This window comes from Salmo salar, chromosome 21 (assembly GCF_965601325.2).
Source record: "Salmo salar chromosome 21, fSalSal1, whole genome shotgun sequence".
In the NCBI taxonomy this organism is placed as follows: Eukaryota; Metazoa; Chordata; class Actinopteri; order Salmoniformes; family Salmonidae; genus Salmo; species Salmo salar.
The window spans coordinates 38,083,416-38,098,998 of record NC_138311.1 but is presented as its reverse complement, the minus strand read 5'-3'; the positions used below and the strand labels follow the sequence as shown (position 1 = coordinate 38,098,998).

The window sequence follows — 15,583 nt, the reverse complement described above, 5'->3', positions numbered from 1 at the left end:
TTTTGCAATATTCTAAGTACATAGCCCAGGCATCACGGGCTCGCTATTTAGACACCCGGCAAGTTTAGCACTCACCATAATCATATTTACTATTATAAAAATGTCATTACCTTTTGTTGTCTTCGTCAGAATGCACACCCAGGACAGCTACTTCAATAACAAATGTTGGTTTGGTCCAAAATAATCCATCGTTATATCCGAATAGCGGCGTTTTGTTCGTGCGTTCCAGACACTATCCGAAATAGTAAAGAAGTGTCACGCGCTTGGCGCAATTCCTGACAATAAAATTCAAAGTATTCCATTGCCGTACGTCGAAGCATGTCAACCGCTGTTTAAAATCAATTTTTACGTCATTTTTCTCGTAGAAAAGCGATAATATTCCGACAGGGAATCTCCTTTTCGGCAAACAGAGGAAAAAATCCCAAAGGCGGGGGCGGTCGGGGTCACGCGCATAAGCTAGTGTCTCTTGATGGGCCACTTGAGAAAGGCGATAATGTGTTTCAGCCTGGGGCTGGAATGACGACATTCTGTTTTTTCCCGGGCTCTGAGAGCCTATGGAATACGTGGGAAGTGTCACGTTAGAGCAGAGATCCTTAGTAAATGATAGAGATGGCAAAGAAGTTCCAGAAATGGTCAGACAGGCCACTTCCTGTAAAGGAATCTCTCAGGTTTTGACCTGCCATTTGAGTTCTGTTATACTCACAGACACCATTCAAACAGTTTTAGAAAATTTAGGGTGTTTTCTATCCATATGTAATAAGTATATGCATATTCTAGTTACTGAGTAGGAGTGGTAACCAGATTAAATCGGGTATGTTTTTTATCCAGCCGTGTCAATGCTGCCCCCTAGCCCTAACAGGTTAACCTCTACATTACCAGAGGAACAGAGGAGGAGTAGGATGAGGGTACGGCTAAAGGCTATAAGAACTGGTCATCTACCTACTGCTGTATATTTCCTCTGATGCTATTTTCATCATCCACCCTGCCCTTCTGAATCCCCCCCCCCCCCCCCCCCATGCCCAGATGCCTATTGGTATTCTGTCACCCCTACCCCTTGTTGAGCAGGCAATGAGGTGTGGAGGACAACATACAGTCACTCCCCCAACCCTCCAACCTCCCGACCCACTCCCCAGGCTTCCTGTATCATTGTCCCCTCAATGTTCCCCTTCTCTTGTCCTTCTCTCAACTCGCTGATGAAGGTTAAGTGTTGGTTTTATGTTAAATAGTAAATAAGCGTTTTCATCAACTTCCATGGTCCTCCAAGAGTTTCCTCTTGACTTCAGTTTTCTCCTCAATCCATGCCCCTTGGCTGGAGAGACAAGTAGCATCTGTGCTCCTTTCTCTTTTCCCAACACCTCCCTTCTGGTTACAGAACAAGATATACTATGGTGTGTTTGTTCTGCTGTTGCCCTTTTCTTTTTAATGTGCTGTTCCTGAATCAATAGTCTTTCTTTGGGAAGATGCACAGCACTCCATATGGAGAAACTCCCTTTGTCTTTATGGTCAGGCCAACAGATCAAATCAAATCAGAGTTTATTTGTCACATGCGCTGAATACAACAGGTGTAGTAGACCTTACAGTGAAATGCTTACTTACAGACTCTTTCCAATAGTGCAAAAAAGGCATTAGCTGAACAATAGGTAAGATTAGATAGATGCCAAGTCAATAGATACAGATTGGCTTGGCATTGAATAAGAAGGGGAAGCTAATCAGATAAATAATACTTTAGTATCAGTACTGATTAGTTGATGTAATGCTGTAATGGCTCTCTCTCTCTCTCTGTCTCTCACTCGGTCTTTCTCTCCTTCTCTCTCCCTCTTTATGGGGGGGTTGATGCTTTAACCCCCTTAATGCACAGACGTGGTAGACCAATGCACAGACCAATAGGACACGCTGGAGGGAATGATGCACCACAGCGCCACCATCAGGACAAATTGGGCTCATTGCCCTTGGATGAGCTACTCCTTACCACTCCTGCTAAATATCAAAACGAAAAGTCTGCGTGCGTGTTTGTGTGTCCACTCAACATCTATGTGGAATTGTGGCTCCCGAGTGATTTGTGCTCCCGAGTGATTAGGGCTCCCGGGTGATTAGGGCTCCCATGTGATTAGGGCTCCCGTGTGATTAGGACTCCCGAGTGATTAGGGCTCCCGAGTGATTAGGGCTCCCGAGTGATTAGGACTCCCGAGTGATTTGTGCTCCCGAGTGATTAGGGCTCCCGAGTGATGAGGACTCCCGAGTGATGAGGACTCCCGAGTGATGAGGACTCCCGAGTGATGAGGACTCCCGAGTGATTGTGGCTCCCGGGTGATTAGGGCTCCCGAGTGATTAGGACTCCCGGGTGATTAGGGTTCCGAGTGGCGCAGCGGTCTAAGGCACTGCATCTAAATGCAAGAGGGTTCAAATCCAGGCTGTATCACATCCGGCCGTGATTGGGAGTCCCATAGGGCGGTGTACAATTCGCCCAGCGTTGTCCAGTTTTGGCCGGGGTAGGCCAGCATTGTAAATAAGAATTTGTTCTTAACTGACTTGCCTAGTTAAATAAAGGTTACACACAATTGGCTGTGGATTCGATTTGTACCATGACACACACACTCACACACACTTATCCGTCCTTAATCATCCACCTCCTCCCTCCTCCCTCTCTGCGGACAACTTTGGTAACCAATTTGAAAAAATGGTTGATGACATCTGCTCCTCATTCACTCAGCCAATTGAGTCCACTGATCCCACTCTCACAGTACAACCCGACGCCTTGACCTCTTTCTCCAGATGAAATTCTGTGACTAGTGATGTCCAGCCAACCGACAACCTGCACGCTCGACCCCATTCTCTTCTCCCATCTCTGGAGACCTCCCATTCCTCACTTCCCTCATCAACTCATCCCTGACCAATGGCTGAGAAAACCTACAGGAGGGTAGCTCTCCAGGAACATGGTTGGAGTTAAAACCTACAGGAGGGTAGCACTCCAGGAATATGGTTGGAGAGCCCTGTCCTTGATCTAGCCGCTGCTTTCGACACCGTTAACAATCAGATCCTCCTCTCCACCCTCTCAGGGCTGAGCATCTCAGGTTCTGCACACTCTTAAATTGCATCCTACCTGGCAGGCCGCTCCTACCAGGTGATGTGGAGAGGATCTGTGTCTGTATCATGTGCTATCACTACTGCGGACCCCCAGGGCTCAGTTTTCTCCTTCCGCCCATCTGACACCCAGGTGGCGACACCATTTCTGCATGCCTGGCAGATATCTCCCAGCTTGGATGTGGCCCATCACCTCAAATTCAGCCTCGACAAGACGGAGCTACTCTTCCTCCTTACCTGCTCCAAGACCTCTCCATCACGGTTGTCAACTCCACGGTCCCCCTCCCAGAGTGCCAAGAACCTTGGCGTGACCCTGGACAATACCCTGTCATTCTTTGCAAACATCAAAGCAGTGATTGCTCCTGCAGGTTCATGCTCTACAACATCCGTAGAGTACGACCCTACCTCACATAGGAAGCAGTGCATGTCCTAATCCAGGCAATTGTCATCGCTGATCTGGGCTACTGCAACACGTTGTTGGCCGGCTCCTCCACACACTCCACTGGCTTCCAGTCGAAGCTCGCATCCACTACACAACCATGAATTGCCTCTCCCTACTTGCACTTATTCCTCCTACTAGCACTGACTTAACTGATAGCTACTTTATTGATGAAAAATGTACTTACTCTGACATATGATATGTGGTTGTCCCACATAGCTATCTGAAGATGGATGTACTTACTCTGACTGAGATATGTGGTTGTCCCATCAAGCTCAAGATGAATTGACTGACTGTAAGTCACTCTGGATAAGAGCATCTGCTAAATTACTAACATGTAACAATTAATGTAAATGTACATTTGCATTGGAACATTTGTTATGAGCAAAGCAGGGAGCAAAAGTTAATCATTAAATGTACAAGTGAACCAATGCAATGTGGCAATTTTCTGCACAATGCATTTATCTTCTTAGTGGTGTAAAAAAGGAATAAGAACACCTACTAGGCAACTTGCTATCCACTGTTTTATCTTTGCCTCAAAATTAAATAAATTATTATAGATATTACTGGGGGTTTGGTATCTCATATATCATCTGTCCTCACCTTATTGTCCATTTAAGAAGGATAGAAACTATTTGTCAGGAGCAGCAAAATTAAGTGTGTGTGAAATACTCTTTAGTCTGTGTGCCTTACCTCAGGATAACCATTAGTCTGTGTGTGCCTTACCTCAGGATAACCATTAGTCTGTGTGTGCCTTACCTCAGGATAACCATTAGTCTGTGTGTGCCTTACCTCAGGATAACCATAACCACTGAGTGTGAAATGACAGTGGGATTGACTGGAGTGAATACTGATGGTGGGGATGGTGATTTAGCTAGTTAGAGAACCATCCAATCCCATGCTGGATTATTCCATCACACTGCCAGACGTTCTGCATTACTAAAATTGCAGCTATTGATTTTTCCAGCTAAATGGAAGGAGTGCAGACTCATCCCAGTCACTAGGGATAAGTCCAAAATGGCATCCTATTCCCTATTTAGTGCACTACTTTTGACAATAGCCATAATATGTGCATTTGGGATGCCGCTTAGGTGTTTCAGGTGAGAAGGTGTAGATAGAGAAGGGTGGATTTGCAGTATGAAGCTACAGTGCATTTGGAAAGTATTCCTTCCCTTCCCTTTTTCCACATTTTGATACGTTACAGCCTTATTTTAAATTTGATTAAATAAAAATAAATCTACACAAAATATCCCATAATGACAAAGTGAGAACAGAAATAGCTTACATACAGTTGAAGTAGGAAGTTTACATACGCTTAGGTTGGAGTCATTAAAACTAGTTTTTCAACCACTCCACAAATTTCTTGTTAACAAACTATAGTTTTGGCAAGTCGGTTAGGACATCTACTGTGTTCATGACACAAGTCATTTTTCCAACAATTGTTAACAGACAGATTATTTGATTTATAATTCACTGTATCACAAATCCAGTTGGTCAGAAGTTTACATACGCTGAGTTGACTGTGCCTTTAAACAACTTGCAAAATTCCAGAACATTATGTAATGACTTTAGAAGCGTCTGAAAGGCTAATTGACATCATTTGAGTCAATTGGAGGTGTACCTGTGGATGTATTTCAAGGCCTACCTTCAAACTCTGTGCCTCTTTGCTTGACATCATGGGAAAATCAAAAGAAATCAGCCAAGAGTTCAGAAAAAGAATTGTAGACCTCCACAAGTCTGGTTCATCCTTGGGAGCAATTTCCAAACGTCTGAAGGTACCACGCTCATCTATACAAACAATAGTACGCAATTATAAACACCATGGGACCACTCAGCTGTCATACCGCTCAGGAAGGAGAAACGTTCTGTCTCCTATAGATGAACGGACTTTGGTGTGAAAAGTGCAAATCAATCCCAGAACAACAGCAAAGGACCTTGTGAAGATGCTGGAGGAAACAGGTACAAAAGTATCTATATCCACAGTAAAACAAGTCCTATATCAAGATAACCTGAAAGACCGCTCAGCAAGGAAGAAGCCACTGCTCCAAAACTGCCATAAAAAAGCCAGACTACGGTTTGCAACTGTACATGGGGACAAAGATCATACATTTTGGAGAAATGTTCTCTGGTCTGATGAGACAAAAATAGAACTGTTTGGCCATAATGACCATTGTTATGTTTGGAGGAAAAAGGGGGAGGCTTGCAAGCTGAAGAACACTATCCCAACTGTGAAGCACAGGGGTGGCAGCATCATGTTGTGGGGTGCTTTGCTGCAGGAGGGACTGGTGCACTTCCCAAAATAGATGGCATCATGAGGGAGGACAATTATGTGGATATATTGAAGCAACATCTCAAGACATCAGTCAAGAAGTTAAAGCTTGGTCGCAAATGGGTCTTTCAAATGGACAATGACCCCAAGCATTCTTCCAAATTGTGGCAAAATGGCTTAAGGACGACAAACTCAAGGTATTGGAGTGGCCATCACAAAGCCCTGACCTCAATCCTATAGAAAACTTGTGGGCAGAACTGGAAAAGCGTGTGCAAGCAAGGAGGCCTACAACCCTGACTCAGTTACACCAGCTCTGTCAGGAGGAATGGGCCAAAATTCACCCAACTTATTGTGAGAAGCTTGTGGAAGGCTACCCGAAACGTTTGACCCAAGTTAAACAATTTAAAGGCAATGCTATCAAATACTAATCAAGTGTATGTAAACTTCTTACCCACAGGGAATGTGATGAAAGAAATAAAAGCTGAAAGAAGTCATTCTCTCTACTATTATTCTGACATTTCACATTCTTAAAATAAAGTGGTGATCCTAACTGACCTAAGACAGGGAATTTTTACTCAGATTAAATGTCAGGAATTGTGAAAAACTGAGTTTAAATATATTTGGCTAACGTGTCTATAAACTTCCGACTTCAACTGTAAGTATTCAGATTCTTTGCTATGAGACACGAAATTGAGCTCAGCTGCATCCTGATTCCATTGATCATCCTTGAGATGTTTCTACAACTTTATTGGAGTCTACCTTTGGTAAATTCAATTGATTGGACACAATTGATTTGGAAAGGCACACACCTGTCTATATAAGGTCCCACAGTTGACAGTGCATGACAGAGCAAAAACCAAGCCATGAGGTTGAAGGAATTGTCCGTTGAGCTCCGAGACAGGATTGTGTTGAGGCACATATCTGGGGAAGGTAACCAAAACATTTATGCAGCATTGAAGTTCCCTAATAACATAGTGTCCTCCATCATTTATTTTATTGAATTTAAAAATATATATTTTTGTAATTTTGTAACCACTTTTTCAACCCAATATCATATTTATGATCTTGTCTCATCGCTGCAACTCCCCAACGGGCTTGGAAGAGGCGATGGTCGAGTCATGCATCCTCCAAAACATGACCCGCCAAGCCGCACTTAACACCCGCTCGCTTAACCCAGAAGCCTGCTGCACCAATGTGTTGGAGGAAACACCGTTCAACTGACGACCGTGGCAGGCACCCGGCCCGCCACAAGGAGTCGCTAGAGCGCGATGAACCAAGCAAAGCCCCCCCGGCCAAACCCTCCCCTAACCTGGACGACACTGGGCCAATTGCGCCCTCCCTATGGATCGAACCCCAGGCTGTAGTGACACCACAACATTGTGATGCAGTGCCTAAGACCGCTGTGCCACTCGGGAGGCCGGGCCCCCATCATTCTTAAATGGAAGAAGTTTGGAACCACCCAGACTCTTCCTAGAGCTGGCCGCCCGGCCAAACTGAGCAATCGGGGGAGAAGGGCCTTGGTCACGGAGGTGACAACAAACACGATGGTCACTCTGACAGAGCTCCAGAGTTCCTCTGTGGAGATAGGAGAACCTTCCAGACCGACAACCATCTCTGCAGCACTCCACCAATCAGGCCTTTTACAGAGGAGTGGCCAGACGAAAGCCACTCCTCAGTAAAAGGCACATGACAGCTCGCTTGGAGTTTGCCAAAAGGCACCTAAAGGACTCTCACACCATGAAAAACAAGATTCTCTCTCTCTTTGACCTGAATGCCAAGTGTCACATCTGGAGGAAACCTGGCACCATCACTACAGTGAAGCATGGTGGTGGCAGCATCATGCTGTGGGGATGTTTTTCAGCGACAGGGACTGGGAGACTAGTCAGGATCGAGGGAAAGCTGAACGGAGCAAAGTACTGAGTGATCCTTGATGGAAACCTGCTCCAGAGCTCTCAGGCCCTCAGACTGGGGTGAAGGTTCACCTTCCAACAGGACAACGACCCTAAGCACACAGCCAAGACAACGCAGGAGTGGTTTTGGGACAAGTCTTTGAATGTCTTTGAGTAGCCCAGCCAGAGCCCGGACTTGAATCCGATCGAACATCTCTGCAGAGACCTGAAAATAGCTGTGCAGCTACTCTCCCAATACAACATGACAGAGCTTGAGAGGATCTGCAGAGAAGAATGGGAGAAACTCCCCAAATACAGGTGTGCCAAGCTTATCCAAGAAGACTCGAGGCTGTGATTGCTGCCAAAGGCGCTTCAACAAAGCTCTGAGTAAAGGGTCTGAATACTTTTTTATTTTATTTATTTAACCTTTATTTAACTAGTCAAGTCAGGTAATAACAAAATCTTATTTACAGTGACGGCCTACCAAAAGGCAAAAATCCTCCTGTGGGGACGGGGGATTAAAAATAAAATATAAATATGGAACAAAACACACATCACGACAAGAATGTAAAAACGTCCTTTTCTTAACTTTTTTTGTTGCAAAAATAAAAAATAAAACAATATTTTGCTTTTTCATTATGGGGTATTGTGTGTAGATTGATGAGGGGAAAAAAATGATTTAATCCATTTTAGAATGAGTTGGTAATGTTACAAAATGTGGAAAAAGTCAAGGGGTCTGAATACTTTCCAAATGCACTGTATAGTCAAGAAAATTGTTGTATGTATTTTATTGTCAATGACATTGACATGGAGATAGAATTTTATCATAAAGAATTACCTCAGCTTAAAATGCAATATTGAGATATATACTGTATTATTAGAGTGTACACTCTTTGGAAAGAATATAGTTATACTGTACAATGTATAAGGTTGGAAAGATAAAGGAATGCAATAAATTGAATAAGTAAAATTGAGCAGAAGCAGCAACTAAAGGGAACCAATAATGCAATAATAATAAAACGGGAAGACTTTCAATTCATTTTGAGCTTCAGCTTAATAGTAGAATGCATTTACCAAACAAAGTTAGAGGGCAGAGCCCAGATCAACAATTCCAATGCGTCCCAAATGGCACCCTATTCTCTATATAGGGCCCTGGTCAAAGGCAGTGCACTGTAAAAGGAATAGGGTGCCATTTGGGATGCAGACTTTGTCTGTTCCCAGATCATGTTAGTGCTGTGAGAGAGAGGCGTGCCTATATACATGTAGTCTCTCTGATGAATGCTTCCTGCAGTTTGTACCACATCAACTATGGTATATTTACAGCACACACAAATGCTTGCTCGCTCCTGTACACAAACACACACAGACTTGAACACATACGGACCAACGCAAACACACACAGACACACATGCATGATGAACTGTACTGTGCACACACACATGTACTTGTTTGACATTTTTACTGCACTTTTAGGAGCTAGTTACACAAACATGTTGCTGCACCCGCTATAACATCTTCTGCTAAACTGTGTGCGCGACCAATAAACTTTGATTTGATTTCAGCATTTGATTTTATAGCCACTATATCACACAATACAGATGCCGTCCTGTTTTGACCCTGACCAGAGCCATGGTCTGATGTACTGCACTATGTAGGGAATGGGGTGACATATTCATCCGCAGCCACCGATCCTGTCTGTTTTATTACCATAGAATAAATTATATTAATGGCCAATGTGTGCATTGATTTCTCATCCCTTTGAAGTAGACACACAGGATAAATATTATGTGGAGCAGGAGCATCATCAAGCCGGCTGTAATCAGTGATCATTGATCTCCGGCCCAGCCTCCACAAGTCATCTATTTTAAATATACTCTTGGCTGCATGCATCCCACACCAAGCTCTCTGTCCTCTGTCCTCTCACTTTGTAAAGAGAGAGAGAGAGAGAGAGAGAGAGAGAGAGAGAGAGAGAGAGAGAGAGAGAGAGAGAGAGAGAGAAGAGAGAGAGCGAGAGAGAGAGACCCACAAAGAATTCGAAGAACAAACACCATTGTAAATACAACCCATATTTATGTTTATTTATCTCCCCTTTTGTACTTTAACTATTTGCATTTGAAATGTCTTTATTATTTTTGTTACTTTTGTTAGTGTAATGTTTACTGTTCATTTTTATTGTTTCTTTAACTTTTGTTTATTATCTACTTCACTTGCTTTGGCAATGTTAACATATGTTTCCCATGCCAATAAAGCCCTTACATTTAATTGAATTTAGAGAGAGAGTGAGAGAAAGTATCTTGTTAGTCTAAGTGAAGGAGGGGAGAGAGAGAGAGAGAGAGAAGTATTCTGTTAGTCTAAGGAGATTGAGAAAAAAGAGAGAATACTTGTGTTAGTCTAAGTGAAGGAGAGAGAGAGAGCTGTATTTCCTATTACACTGTGACAAATACTCAGACCTAAGATAATCTTTCTTTCCCAAAATGATCTTTCAGTATTGAAACTATAAAAGATGAATAAAAATTGAATATTTATTGGGTGAAAAGTCAACATGTGCACTCCTGCCAGAACTTGAGGGACAGCCAGTAAAAAGTGCAATGTAATGTCAATAATATTTCCAATTTTGGTTTTGTTTTGGCTTTCATACCATGTCATGTGGCTTCACAGTCATGTTGAGACTGGTCTACTATTATTGCTTAAATGTATTGTTATTCTCATTAATATTGTTGTTGTAGTTGCTGTTAATCCCATTTCCACTACTATTAGTATTGATGTCTTATTGCTGTTGGTCCTACCATTTTACAATGTTTTGTTACATGTACAGTATACTTTGACAATGTAAGTAATTTAACTTGCCATGTCAATAAAGTCTACTGAATTGAATTGAGAGAGAGAGAGAGAGAGAGAGAGGAGAGAGGAGAGAGAGAGAGAGAGGAGAGAGAGAGAGAGAGAGAGAGAGAGAGAGAGAGAGAGAGAGAGGAGAGAGAGAAGAGAGAGAGAGAGAGGAGAGAGAGAGAGAGAGGAGAGAGAGAGGAGAGAGAGAGAGAGAGAGAGGTTGTTAATGGCATTAGCATTGGACTGTACCGGAATTGAAGAGCTTCGTACAACAAAGAGAGGAGAGAATGAGTCACTTGGTTATAGATTATAGTGTTCTGTAAGTGTTTTGTCGTGAGGTCTTGTGTATGTGTGTGGTTGTTTGTATGTGTGTGCGCGTGCATTAGTGTATGCCTGTGTGTGTGTCTCTGTATGTAGCTCTAGTAAAATAATCACTCTAGGAAGTGTCAGCATGTTGAGGAATGGATTCTCAAAGCACACACTGCCAGGCCTCTCCTCTCCTATGTTCTCCTCTTATCTGTTCTACTCTACTCTGTTCTCCTCTCCTCTTTTCTGCTCTCCTCTGATCTCCTCTTCTCTGTTCTCCTCTCCTCTGTTTTACTCTCTTCTCCTCTGTTCTCCTATCCTCTGTTCTCCTCTTCCCTGTTCTCCTCACCTCTGTTCTCCTCTCATCTATTTTACTTTCTTCTCTTCTCTTCTCCTCTCCTCTCCTCTGTTCTCCTCTCCTCTGTTCTCCTTTCCTCCTTCGTTGTATTCCCCTACCTCTGCTAAATGACTCCTGACAGAATGCATTTGAAGGCAGCCTCATCGATTCAGCTTTTGTTTGTGTCTGTGATATAAACATAGTTATAAACTGGGTAGTTCGAGCCCTGAATGCTGATTGGCTGACAGCCGTGGTATATCAGACCATATACCACGGGTATGACAAAACCTTTCTTTTTACTGCTCTAATTACATTGGTAACCAGTTTATAATAGCAGTAAGGCACCTCTGGGGTTTGTGGTATATATCCAGGCACTCCGCTTTGTGTCGTGCATAAGAAAACCCTTTAGCCGTGGTATATTGGCCATATAAAACACCCCTTGTGCCTTATTGCTAAAATAATCATAGGTGAGGTCTGAGTAGTTTCTGAGGGACTGAAGTGATTTATCTCTGTGGGCTGGTAACGGATGGCCCCAGGAAGATACTAACAGCATCCTAAGACATTAGACTACCACCACGTCCTGTGCATAACACACACACGCATGCATGTACTCACACACCACACACGCATACACACGGAACCATGCATGCACCCACCACCACTGTGTCCTGTCTCCTCTGCCTGTCTAGTGTATGTGTTTATCCTCTGCTGTGGTTTAGCTGAAAGCATTAGAACCTGCTTCCCTTCCCCTTCTCCTTTCTCCCCTCACTCTATCACACACACACTGTTGTCCCATTTCTTTTCCTGTTCCTTGCCCCCCCCACACACATACTCTCATTTGTGATAGGTAATTAACATTAAAGAATTGGCAAGCCAACCATTTTCCTTCCACTGCTTAATTGTCTTGAAAATGTAGGAGATTACAGAGAGAGAGAGAGAGATGTTCAAATAAGTATGTTAATTACCTATGTTCAAATAAGACTCTGTCAGGACCCGTCAGCACCACACACACCGGCTGGCTGCCACTGAACACACACACACAGTCACACACAGTTAGTAAGTGAAACACACACTCTCACAGTCTCTCTCTCACACACACACACACACACACACACACACACACACACACACACACACACACACACACACACACACACACACACACACACACACACACACACACACACACACACACTCTCACACAGTTAGTCAGTCACACACACACAACAATGCACTTAACGAAGCACTCTCACACACCTACCCCTCCACCACACCACACTCACAACCTCTCCTATACCCCAAATCCTCTTCACTCTTTCTCCATTTCTCTATTCCTCCCTTCCTACCTTCCTCCTTTCCTCCTTCCCTCCTCTAAAGAACACACAGAGAGCCAAGCGGTGTCCATATTTCTGATAGTTGTCTGCCTGCGTCAGAACAGATCCATTCCCTTTCCCACCTCTGTGTTTAGCCTTCCATATCCACAGGTAATTGACTTTTAATGGACAATTAATGCTGAGCCATTCATCACACTGAATCTGAGCTGTGTTAAAGGGGGGACACCAAGAGAGAGAGATAAAGGGAGAGAGAGGGTGGAAAGAGAAGGAGAGAGAGCTGGAGAGAGAAAGAAATGGAGAGTGAAGGAGAGAGAAAGAGCGAGAGAGAGAGCAACAGAGAGAGGGTCCATAGTGGATCGACAGCACAGAGGAGCAGAGGAGAGACTCCCACTCTGACAGCCTGCTTTCGTTTCAGATGGATGGGTGATAGGATTCAAAGAACGTTAGGATATGGCAGGGATTCTCGTGGATGTCTGTGAACGTGATATATTGTATCATAGCAGACACATCCCCCTATAAGAGGGCTATCACTTCATTTCAATTTGGCCTATGTAATGGAGAACATCAACACTTCTATTGACCCACTCTCTTTCTGTCCAAGCTGCTCTTCCTCCACACCGCTCTTCCTTCTCCTCTATCTCCCTCTCTCTCTCTCTTTTTCTTTATTTTTCACTCTCTCTTTCTCTCTTCCTCCACACCGCTCTTCCTTCTCCTCTATCTCCCTCTCTCTCTCTCTTTTTCTTTATTTTTCACTCTCTCTTTCTCTCTTCCTCCACACCGCTCTTCCTTCTCCCCCTCTCTCTCTCTTTTTCTTTATTTTCCACTCTCTCTTTCTCTCTTCCTCCACACTGCTCTTCCTCCACACTGCTCTTCCTCCACACTGCTCTTCCTCCACACTGCTCTTCCTCCACACTGCTCTTCCTCCACACTGCTCTTCCTCCACACTGCTCTTCCTCCACACTGCTCTTCCTCCACACTGCTCTTCCTCCACACTACTCTTCCTCCACACTGCTCTTCCTTCGCCTCTATCTCTATCTCCCTCTCTCTCTCTTTCTCTCTTTTCACAGTGCTTTCCCACCATTTTCTCTGCACTGCCTGTTGGTATGGAAGGCCTGTCTCAAACTCCTCTTCAATACCCCCTCTACTCCTGCTTAGAGCGAGGGATGGGGAGAGAGAGAGAGATAGGGAGAGATAAAGAGAGAGAGATAGAGAGGGAGAAAGAGAGAAAAGAGAAAGTGAAAAAGAGATGGGTGTGGGGGAGACGGGCAGTTCTGCCATGGTGTTTTCTTCTTTTTCCCGAGACGGCTCAAATGAGCCGGAGTAATTATAGCCTTACCATTGTAATCTCACCTCTTATACCACCTCCCTATTCCTCCTCCTCCTCCTCCTCCTCCTCCCCCTCATCCCCCCATTCAACTAAATCCAATTTGTTATGGTTTCAAATAAGGCCTGTTCTCTGTTCTCTTGCTACTTCGCCCAAAGTGCCTTCTCTTACCAACTTAAATAGGTGAATTTGTTTTTCTTATTCTTCAGAGGCTGGGGCAATCTTGTAGCGATGTACAATGAGGACTATAGTTCTATAGCACTGGCGATATTAGTCCAGCCCCTGCTGTGGCTTTGGGATTGAATACCCTTTCATTGCTATGTGGTAGGGCCGGTCTGTGCATTTTGCTCTGCTATCAAACTCAGGACCCTCTCAGTGTGTGTGTGGGCTGCTGAAGTTCTTGATTTTTCTCTTTGTTGTTCTTTAGTTCTTCGAGACACTGTGCTCCTCAGTTTTCAGATCAGTTCACACTCACATTTAAATCTTCTCCCGGGACTCGAGGGGACAGTGTTGTAGTGTTAGAAGGATGGTGATAGGAGCTGAAACATCGGGGCTGGCTGAATTATATAAAATTAATATGAAGACTGAGCAAGAACAAATGTGTATATATTTTTTATCTCTACATTGAACTTCAGTCTGCAAGACTATTTTGGGTAAGCAGCTCAGATATATAGCTTTATCTACATGTTTTTCTTGGTGCAGGGACTCCTGACCTCAAGTGTCAGAGGGAAACAGAAGAAACCCTGTTATACAACAATAGCAGCGTTGACATGCATAGGGTCTCTGCTACACACTCCCTCCATACACACTTAAATCAATTACCCCTTATTGTTCTCTCCTCCTCAAAATACATTTCTGGATTTTTATCACGCAGATACACTATATATACAAAAGTATGTGGACACCCCTTCAAATTAGTGGATTTGGCTATTTCAGCCACACCCATTGCTGACAGGTGTATAAAATTTCAATCTTCATAGACAAACATTGTCAGTAGAATGACCTTACTGGAGAGCTCAGTGACTTTCAATGTGGCACCGTCATAGGATACTACCTTTCCAACAAGTCAGTTCGTCAAATTTCTGCCCTGCTAAAGCAGCTCCGGTCAACTGTAAGTGCTGTTGCTGTGAAGTGGAAACATCTAGGAGTAACAATAGTTCAGCCACGAAGTGGTAGACCACACAACTCACAGACCGGAACAGCCGAGTGCTGAAGTGCGTAGTGCGTAAAAATCATCTGTCCTCGGTTGAAACCCTTACTACCAAGTTCCAAACTGCCTCTGGAAGCAACGTCAGCACAATAACTGTTCGTCAGGAGCTTCATGAAATGGGTTTCCATGGCTGAGCAGCGGCACACAAGCCTAAGATCATCATGCACAATGCCAAGCGTCGGCTGGAGTGGAGCAATGGAAACGCATTCTCTGGAGTGATGAATTATGCTTCATCTGGCAGTAAGATCTGGGTTTGGCAGATGCCAGGAGAACGCTACCTGCCCCAATGCATAGTGGAGGAGGAATAATGATCTGGTGCTGTTTTTCATGGTTTGGGCTAGGCCCCTTAATTAAAGTGAAGGGAAATGTTATCGCTACATCGTACAATGACATTCTAGACGATTCTGTGCTTCCAACTTTGTGGTAACAGTTTGGAAAAGGCACTTTCCTGTTTCAGCATGACAATGCCCCCACGCAAAAAGCGAAGTCCATCCAGAAATGGTTTGTCGAGATTGGTGTGGAAGAACGTGACTGGTCTACACAGAGCCCTGACCTTAACCCCTTCGAT

The 15,583-nt window shown here is 44.0% G+C and overlaps 1 protein-coding gene across 1 annotated transcript in view; it reads left to right on the top strand.

The window, feature by feature from the left end:
• The window catches only part of LOC106582203 (receptor tyrosine-protein kinase erbB-4), a gene marked incomplete at its 5' end in the record, with an annotated part of 240,979 nt that overhangs the window by 206,599 nt on the left and 18,797 nt on the right, over nt 1–15,583 (top strand). The gene's annotated exons all lie outside the window — the stretch shown is intronic.